The sequence below is a fragment of the Cynocephalus volans genome, chromosome 6 (genome assembly GCF_027409185.1).
Source record: "Cynocephalus volans isolate mCynVol1 chromosome 6, mCynVol1.pri, whole genome shotgun sequence".
In the NCBI taxonomy this organism is placed as follows: domain Eukaryota; kingdom Metazoa; phylum Chordata; class Mammalia; order Dermoptera; family Cynocephalidae; genus Cynocephalus; species Cynocephalus volans.
This window is the reverse complement of record NC_084465.1, coordinates 134420308-134429928: the sequence shown is the minus strand read 5'-3', so window position 1 is coordinate 134429928 and position 9621 is coordinate 134420308.

Genomic DNA, 9621 nt, shown 5'->3' with positions numbered 1-9621 from the left:
CTGCACAGTGGCACACTGAGAAGAGGAATCAGGACGCTCTTGTTTTACTGACGTGGTAAGATTGCTAGGATATGTCATTCAGTGGAAAAATACAGAAGCAGAACGGTACTAACTTTTGCATGCGAAGTGGAGAAAAATAAGCATATGCTCATATTTGCTCACATATTCATAAAGAAACACTGGAAGGTAGAAAAGAAACTGATGAAAAGGGTTCCTTTGGGGGACAAGCAGGTGGCGTGGATAAAGACATGGATACAAGCCCCCAGCGTGTTCCTTTCATAGTTTTAATATTAGTCATGTAAATGTGTTCTCCTCACACAAATTTTTTTTAAGAAAGGAAAGTCACACCCAGCCATGTCGACCCCAGTGGCTCACAGCTTGGCTTCTGACAGGGGTGCAGGGAGATGTTAGGTGGCAGCTGAGGGGGGCTCAAGAGGGACAGAGGAAGACCCAGGTGCTTGCAGCCCAGCAGAGGAGACTGGTGAGTAACAGCTGGTGTCTTAGCTCGTTTTGTGCTTCATAACAGAGCACCTGAGACTGGCCGACTTATAAAGAACAGAAATTTATTTCTCACCGTCCTGGAGGCTGGGAAATCCGAAATCGAGGTGTCGACAGGTTTGGTGCCTGGTGAGGGCTATGCTCTGCTTCCAAGATGTCACCTTGAAGCTGCATCCTCCGAGGAAAGGACTGCTGTGTCCTCATATGGTGGAAGGAGGGAGGGCAAGAGAGAAAAACCCCCTCCATCAAGCCCTGATAGCGGCATTCATTCCTTCATGAGGGAAGAGCACTCATGACCTTTTTTTTTTTTTTTTTTTTTTGTCGTTTTTTCGTGACCGGCACTCAGCCAGTGAGTGCACCGGTCAGTCCTATATAGGATCCGAACCCGCGGCGGGAGCGTCGCCGCGCTGCCAGCGCAGCACTCTACCAAGTGCGCCACGGGCTCGGCCCGAGCACTCATGACCTAAACATGACCTAATGACCACCTAAACCAAAGGCCCTACCTCTCAACGCTGTTGTATTGGAGATTAAGTTTCCAGCACATACATTTTGGGGGACATACTAAGACCGTAGTTTTCTACCCCTGGTCCCAAAAGTCATGTTCTTCTCACGTACAAAACACATTCATTCTATCCCGATAGTCCCCAAAGTCTTAACTCGTTCCAACATCAACTCAAAAGTCTAAAGTCCAGGGTCTCATCTAGATCAGATGTAGGTGAGACTCAAGGCACGATTCATCCAGAAGCAAATTCCCCTTCAGCTGTGAGGCCTGTGAAATCAAACAGGTTATGTGCTTCCAAAATACAGTGGTGGGACAGGCACAGGACAGACGTTTCTGTACAGTGTCTTTGAATGAACATCTTATTCTTGCTGTGTGCTATACGTTTTTTTGAATCAGGGAAAAGCCATCTCCAACAAGTTTGATATCATGTGTTTAAGTTGAGACAATATCACAGAGTGGCTAAATTACAGGCTATGATGCCAAATTGTCACTTACCAGCTGTGTGACCTCAGATCAGTTATTTATACTCAATAAGTCTCAATTTTCCTATTTTTAAAATGAGGAAGCTAACAGTCCTTCTTTCACAGCCTTGTTGGGAGGATCAACCAATATAAGGGATGGAGAGCAATTAACACAGTGCCTGGTGCTTAGTAACTGCCCAGTAAATAACAACTGCCATTCAATTTCTGGTCTACATGTGTCTTCCATTTTTGACTCTCTAAGCACATTTTAAACATAATCTCATCAACATAAAACTCTCTGCCAAAAATCATGTCAGTGAATTATATTTATCTTCTCTATCTATAGGTACAAAGTGAAATTGTGTTTCCTACAAAGCACAAACCAAAGTACAGCCCAGATCTACTTATGTTCCCAGATTACAGATAATATATGTGAGAGGATTTTGTTAGTTACACAGAGATTTATAAAGGGAAGATCTTGGTGTTACTTCCTTTTCTTTGATTCATCTAAATGCTAACAGGCATTGCAGCATTTGTCCCTCCTCTTGAGTTTTTGCTACTGTCCACCCCTTTCCTATCACTGGTGGGGAGGGAAGGCCCTATCCCCATGCCTGCTGTCAGCACCCAACACCCAGTTCCCCCTAACCCCTACTTCAAGATTGGTACGATGAGCGGGGAAATGGTCTCTTTGGGCATTTTGTCTCTGGCAGAAAGAATGAGGTCAGGATAAAGTACTCAACATGGAATTATATGATTGCTCATGTATGGATATACCTTGCAGCTGAAATACAGGGCTCATAAACGGCTCTATTAGAAGATGCATGTTGGATTTTGCATCTATTACCTCTGAATTTAGGAAAAATATGTGATAAAGGCTTTGAGTTACACAGTGAGACTGCCTGGATTCACTCACATTCTTGCCACTGCCATTTCCATGTGAATTTGGGCAAGTGGCTTAACCTCTTCTACAAAAGGAGGAGATGACAGGCTGCTCTCACATGGGAGGTGTGGCCACAGGAGAGGTGCTGTACCTGAGGTGTGTGCTCAGCATAGTGCCTGGTCCCTACTAAACATATGATAAATGCGTGCTAGTGAAATAAGTGGCATCCTTCAGGGACAATTAAAGTTCCCCCTCCATGAGGACTTCCCTGAGTACTTAGTTCTTGTTTGACTCTTAGCTTTAATCCACGTGTTTCCTTTTACACACAAGTTTTTCTGCCCAACTAGATTATGAGTTCCACAGGTTTTTTTCTTTCTTCTTTTATTAATCTCAGGACTCCTCTGCAAAACTAGGATGGCATCTGTATCAGTTAGCTTTTGCTGTGTAACAAACCAGATTAACTTAGTGAATTAAAATAACTGTTTATTTATCTCGTCATTTTGCTGGTTGGCAATCTGGGTGGGTCTCTGCTGATCTCAACTGGGCTGGCTAATATGGTCAGCTGAGGAGGGCTGCTTTGTCGCAGCCCCATCATGGCTGGCAGGATGACTGCAGCCTCTTTCCACATGCCAGATGACTGGCCTGGGCTGGGTAATGTGCTGGTTGCTGAGTCCAAGAACCCCAAATTGGGGCAAGTTCTGAGGTACAGGCATGCTTCAAGTCCCTGCTCCTGTCACATTTCTCTATTGTCCTGTTATCCCAAGAAAGTCAAGTGGCCAAGCCCAGGGCCAGTGTGGAAAGGAATACCCAAAGGCGTGGATTCAGAGAGGTGTGAGAAGATTGGGGATCACTATTGCAACTGTCTACTGTAGCACCTCCTGGTGGAACCTTAAGTGCCAGTGCTGAGACCTCAAGTCTCTCTGTGTTGGACATGAAGGGTTTCCAACCCTACTGGGGACTACATAACTGTTCAAGCAAGAGAGAAGGGGAGAGTCTGCCAGCCACAAATTCTTTTATGTTTTAGGAGGGGTTTGGTCTCTAGACCTTGTCTTATCACCTGTAAACTGAGCAGCTTGTACTAGAGACTCTCAAGTAAGTTTCCTTCCAGCTCTAACCTTCTCAGTGGTTCACAAAACATAAAACATGAATTAAGATCACTTGAGTTGAGGGGAAGCCATGGAAAGGGAACTGGCATTTATCTTAGGCTGATTAGGTCCAGGTACTTTATAAATATTATCTCCTTTATTCCTCATATTCAAACTCTGTGAGATGGCTATGGCTAGTCCAGGTTTTGCAGAAGAGGAACAAGTTCAGAGAGGTTAAGTAACTTGCCTGAGGTCACACAGATGGTAAGTGAGAGGGCTGGGATTTGAACTCTGGCTTGCCTGGTGCCAAAGCATTTCCCTTCTGCTGCGCTATAGCAGAGCCCCGGCAAATAGCAAACAACTTGTCTATAACACTCAACCCAAGTTTTCTACTGACAGTCACAGGTTGACCATGGGGAGCAGCAGTTGTCTGCAGCAAACCTAGCCAGGAGCATGGGCCTCTGCAGGTGACAAGGTATAAGACACACTGCACACAATGGGGCCATGGGGTATATCACTGGCTGAATACCAACCCTGGGGAAATCAGCTGTTTACTGGAGATAATAAAACAGGAAACATTTCAACATTAAAGTGCATGAGTTTTGGCAGGGAGAGATTTGATGTCTTAGTGATGAGCACCAGAGGCTAATTTGAAAACAGCAGATATCACCATCTATAACTAAAATTGTGGACTGAGCTATTAAAACGGAATGTGCTGGCAAGCCTGGAGACAGTATTATTTAAATTGCATGGGACAGAGGATGCTCAGTGTCAGAAGATCACTTTTATTTCTGTCTAGGATTAATGATGTGGTGCCAGGTTTGTTGGGGACCGTGGTCTGGTTGTGTGGGTGGCATCTCCTGAAGGCCCCATTGACTGTAGGCCCCATAGACTGTAGGCCCCATTGACTTCAAAAGGGAAGGGCCTTCTGTCTTCAAAAGGGACAGGGAGAAGCTGGAGTGCTCAGCAGCTCTAGGGGACTTCCTCACATCTGAGTGCCCCAATTCCTAGTCTGCCTCTGGAATCTTGACAGCCAACTCTCAGTTACCAGAACTAGGGAGGAGAGCTTGGCCAATCTGCAGATGACTCAGTGTTTGGACCAGTGCCGAAATGTTCTAGGCTGGGTTCAGTGCTGAGGATGTAAAGACGAATTAAACACCCTCCTTCTCCTGGCCCCATCTGCAGGGTGGTGCACAGGAGGGAGGTGGACTGGCAGCTCCACTGTGGCAAGTTAAGAGACTGGATGGAGCTGGGCATGGGGAGCTGTGCATGGGGATGGCAATAGTTCCTACAGGTAGGCAGGTGGAGGTGACACTGGGGAGCCCTGGGTGGCAGCAGGTGGTCACATCCACAGTGGCCATTGGGGCACCGGGCATTTGCCCACCAGGGTGCCAGAACCATCACCAGGGTAATCATCTGTTCATCTCACCACTGTCACCTCACCTCTGTCCAGCCCACTCTGAGGAGACCACGTGGGGACAGGGAGCCCAGGGTGGTTGGGACAGGGGCATGTGATGGTCCTGGGCAGCAGCTCTTTACCAACCGGACAGTGTAGGCATGCCATTCTTTGATCTGAAAAGATCAAACTCATGCTGCAGCTGTACCTTGTGTGCAGGCTCAGTGTCACAGGGGAGGATAACCTAGCCCGCCCGCCTGGGGCATCAGGGAAGGCTTCCTGGGAGACAGCAGACAGTGAAGGAGGTGTGAGGGGTGTCCCAGGAGAAGAGACTGGTTCATGCAGTGCTATTGAGCTGGGTGGGGACTGTATTAATGGAAGACATAGGTCGGGGTGATGAGGCTGATGGACAGACAGGGAGACACTGAGTGCTGTTCTAAGGAGCTTGGCATACTTTCTGTAGGCGAAGGTGTGCTGCATATGGATTTTAAGCAGCCAACAACAATCAATAGCTACCACGTAACAAGGGCTTGCTCTGTGCTACCGAAGCACTAAGTGCTGTACAGACCTACTTAATTTTGTTTTCTTTTATTTATTTATTTATTTTATCATTACACAATGTAAACATTTTTTTTGTGTCCCTTTACAAATTTCTCTCTTCTTAATTTTGGAAATAACCTATAGTTAGGAATTATTGTCCTCCATTTTACAAAGGGAAATAACCAAAGTACTGACAAGTCAACTTTCTACAGGTTATGCAGCTAGTGAATAGAACAAGTGGAATTTTTAGCCAGGTCTGTCTCCAAAATCAACACACTTAACCAGTTTCCTCAGTAGAAAAGGGCTTAGACTAGAAACCTCTCCTTGCAGTGTCAACGGTGAGTTTAAAGCAGGCAAGACTGGAAGCTTGTGTGCACTGAGCCTGTGCCTGGCATGTAGTAGGTACTCATAAGGGACCCACTTAATAATGAAGTGATCAGAGGTGGGGGCTGGTTATGAGGTTACTGCGATAGCTCACGTATGCTAAGAGGTCCCGAACTGGAGGTTAGTCTCCGGCATCCACACAGATTTGAAAGGTAATGAATAGGTAACATTTCTCAGGCCTTGAGGACTCAGCAGTTTATGAAGGGCCTTGGACACAACCAGGTGCCTGTTGGGGTCGACCAAGGGACAATGAGTGGCAGCTGTTGGCTACTGAAATCTGAAGCTCACGGGGAGGTTGAGGCTGCAGATAGAGACTTGGGGTCATCAGATCTAATGTTGAAACTGCAAGTGTCCATGAAGAGGACCTGGAAAGAAAGGCCAGAAAGGTGGGAGGGGAAGTATTAGGAGAGAGGGTGAGAAGAGCCCGAGGGGGAGGTTTCAAGAGGGCACCGGGGTGGGGTGTCAGGGGTTGGGGTCAACATTGGCTGCAGCATAGAGGAGGTGGCTTCCGCACAGGTCATGATCTCAGTGCGTAACATGCACATGGGCTGCTGGGTCGTGCCTTGGCCTCTGCAGGCCCAGCTGGGTTCCTGGTAGCCCCTTAGAGAGTTACTGGGTGTTGAAAAAGAAACAAAGATGTGGAAAGCATGTGCAACTAATCTTTTTAAAGTATTTATATGTGGATAAATCTGATGTATATAGTGGTTTCCACAAGCCTCTGCTGATGCATCTGTTACACTTGGGTTTGGTGTGACCATGTCTCAGGTCTGTTGCAGTTCGAGCATCCTAAGATTTAAGTGGAATAGGAGCTTTTTGTGGAGTGGAGGGTGGACCTTAAAATGCGACATGAATGCATTTGTTGTGTTTGCTTAGCTACATTGGAGATGTTAGCAATGGGCCTTTCTACAAGGGGGCTCTTCTTAACAGCGTCCTGCCTTAGCTACATTCTTTTCTCCAATTTGCACCTTATCTCAGAAGAAAAAGAGCAGGGAATGAACACCTGCCATATGCCTTGTGGTGTAGACTTGGATTCAAATCCTCCCTATCAGTTTCTATCCTTGTGACCCTGGGCAAATTGTTTAACCTCTCTATCTTAACTTCTTCATCTATAAGTGGGTATAATAATGATAGCTAGCATTCCTCTACATGAGGCACTTGGCACGAATTCCCTGCTGAGTCTTTGCAACAATACAGGAACTCTGATTATGCCTCTTCTTGAATGTCAGCTCTATCAGAACAACGACTTCGCTCAATGTCTTAGTCCGTTGGGGCTGCCATAACAAAGAGCCATAAACTGGGTGACTTGTAAACAACAGAGATGTATTTCTCCCAGTTCTGGAGACTGGAAGTCTGAGATCAGGGTTCCAGCATGGTCGGGTTCTGGTGAGGGCCTTCCTCCAGGTTGCAGACAGCTGGTTCTTGTATTCTCAACATGGTAAAAAGAGAGCTCTCTGGAGTCCATTTTACAAGGGATTCATCTCATTCTTGAGGGCTCCACCTTCATGACCTAATCACCCCCCAAAGGCCCCACCTCTTCATACCATCACAGTGGGGGATAATATTTTAACATACTAATTTCAGCGGGACAGAAACACTTGGTAATGCATTCTCAGCCCCTAGCCCACAGTGTATTCTCAGTACCTGGCCCACAGTGGGCTGTCAATACACAGTTGCTGATTGACAGAAAGAATGAATGAAGGAACTGAGGCAGAGAGAGGGGTACCCAGCTGGTGAGTGGTGAGCTGCATTTTGAGCCAGGGCAGTGTGATGTTGGAGCCAGACTCTCAAGTACTCTCCTACAGTCATAAATACTATACCCGTGCCAGCTATTCTCAGGCGATCTGAAAGGTCAAAATTATTCTGTACAATAATACTAAGATGTATTTATACTTTTCATTCTCATTCTCCCACCAGTGTCTAGTGGAATTTACCAGAGGCCATGTGATGTGTGGTGTCTCAACCAATTGAACGCAGAAGCAGATAGGAGAATCCAGCTATTCTCTTTCCAGCCAGACATTTGAGAGTTTTTGCAAAAATGTAAAATTATGCCATTCTTCTCACTGAAATGTTTTTGGATTAAAAAATAAAGTTTTTTGGGTGATGTAAAAGTGCAGTTCTTATGTTAGATAAATTAATAAGTAACTATTTTAAAAATTGTCTCAGTTTTAACTTCTGTTATGGAAAATCCTTAGATTTTTATCCTAAGATGAAAAAGCTTGGGAACATGTCCTTACACCACAAGGTCTAATCAGGGCATGTTTGTGAAGTGCTCTGATGTGGTCTGGGATATGGCAGATAGGTGAATGGCAGTCCTCCAGCTATGTTAGTGGTGCAAATAGCGGTGGCAACAGTAGCAGTGTGACAGTTGCCATGTTAGGGAGACTGCTGTTCTGTAGCCATGCCAGTGGCATGTCACAGCCTGCATGGCACCCCACTGAAGACCAGCCCTGGAACCAGCCATTGCTAAAGTGTGCAGCCAACAAGCATTTATTGGAGCCTATCTAGGTTTTCCCTTGTTGATAGGGGTCATGGGAGCAGAAGAATGACAATCTAAAGAGAAGTCATAATCTCTGACCACACGAAGCTAGGCAAAGTTATGCTAAGTAAAATAAACCTGTCACAAAAAGACCAAAAATAAATAAATTAATAAAGCTTCAGAAAGTCTTGGATGAAAAGAAGGCACGTTTTCATGTGTTCATGCAAGAAGTGTATTTGTATTTCCTTAACAACCAGTGTACCTTGACAATGAAGAGCCAAGATGTGGGTGGGAGGAGGGTGCAATGGTTTGAATGTGACCCCCAAAGCTCATGTGTTGAAAATTTAATTCAACAGTACAACGATGTTGAGGGGTGGGACCTTTTTGAAGTGATTAGGTCATGAGGGGTCTGTCCTCATGTACAGATTAATGCCTTTGTCATGGGAATGGGTTCCTGATTAAAAGGATGAGTTCAGCCTCCTTCCCCTTCTTTCTCTGTGTGTCTCTGTCTTTCTTACACACGTGTGTGATCTTGCCCTTCTGCTTTCCTTCATGGCGTTGACACAGCAAGAAAGCCCTTGTCATATGCCAGCCCTTCACCCTTGGACTTCCCAGCCTTCAGAATTGTAAGAAATATATCTCTATTCTTTATAAGTTACCCAGCCTCAGGTATTCTGTTATAGAAGCATAAAATGGACTATGACAGTAAGGAAATAGAAGTCCAAAATATTTTGACAGTAGCGAAGGGTCATGATGTATTGTACCAAATGGGGATGGGAGAGAAGGTGAGCTTCTTCAGGAAAATGCAACAGATGACATTGACATTTGGCAGAGTTCAGGCTTCACCAGCACTGATGAGACTCTGTGAGATCCAGGCTTTGAACCTGACCTGCAGGCAAAGTGGCTGGTGTGGTGGCCCACCAGTCCCCTAGCATAGGGCCTATTCTCCCTTCAGAAAAGACACACTGTCCAAAAAGTAAATTACAGCTCAGTGCCAACAGCATGGTTGTGGTGAAGCCCATTTTAAAACAAACAATTCTTTAGGAAAATTGCATATTTCAGGCTCCAAGTCCAGTATTATCACTCTCTACCCTCATCCACAGCAAGAGCATTGTAGAGAAAAAGGTTTTATTCATTCATTGCACATAATTTCAGAGAGTTGCTTTTAAAAACACCTGCTCTAAGCTGGAAGTGGAAGTAGCGAGCAGGAACATGTTGATTTATTTAGCTTCCAATAACTTCTTGGTAATGACTGCAATAAAGACAAATCCAATTAGTCTGGCCCAGAAGGATGGCTCCTCTCTTGGGTGCAGATGAGCTGAGTGGGAGCTCAGAGCCTTTCTTTCTCCTGAGGTTGGGATCAGGGAGGAGAGGGATGCTCTGCCCACAAACCAGCCCA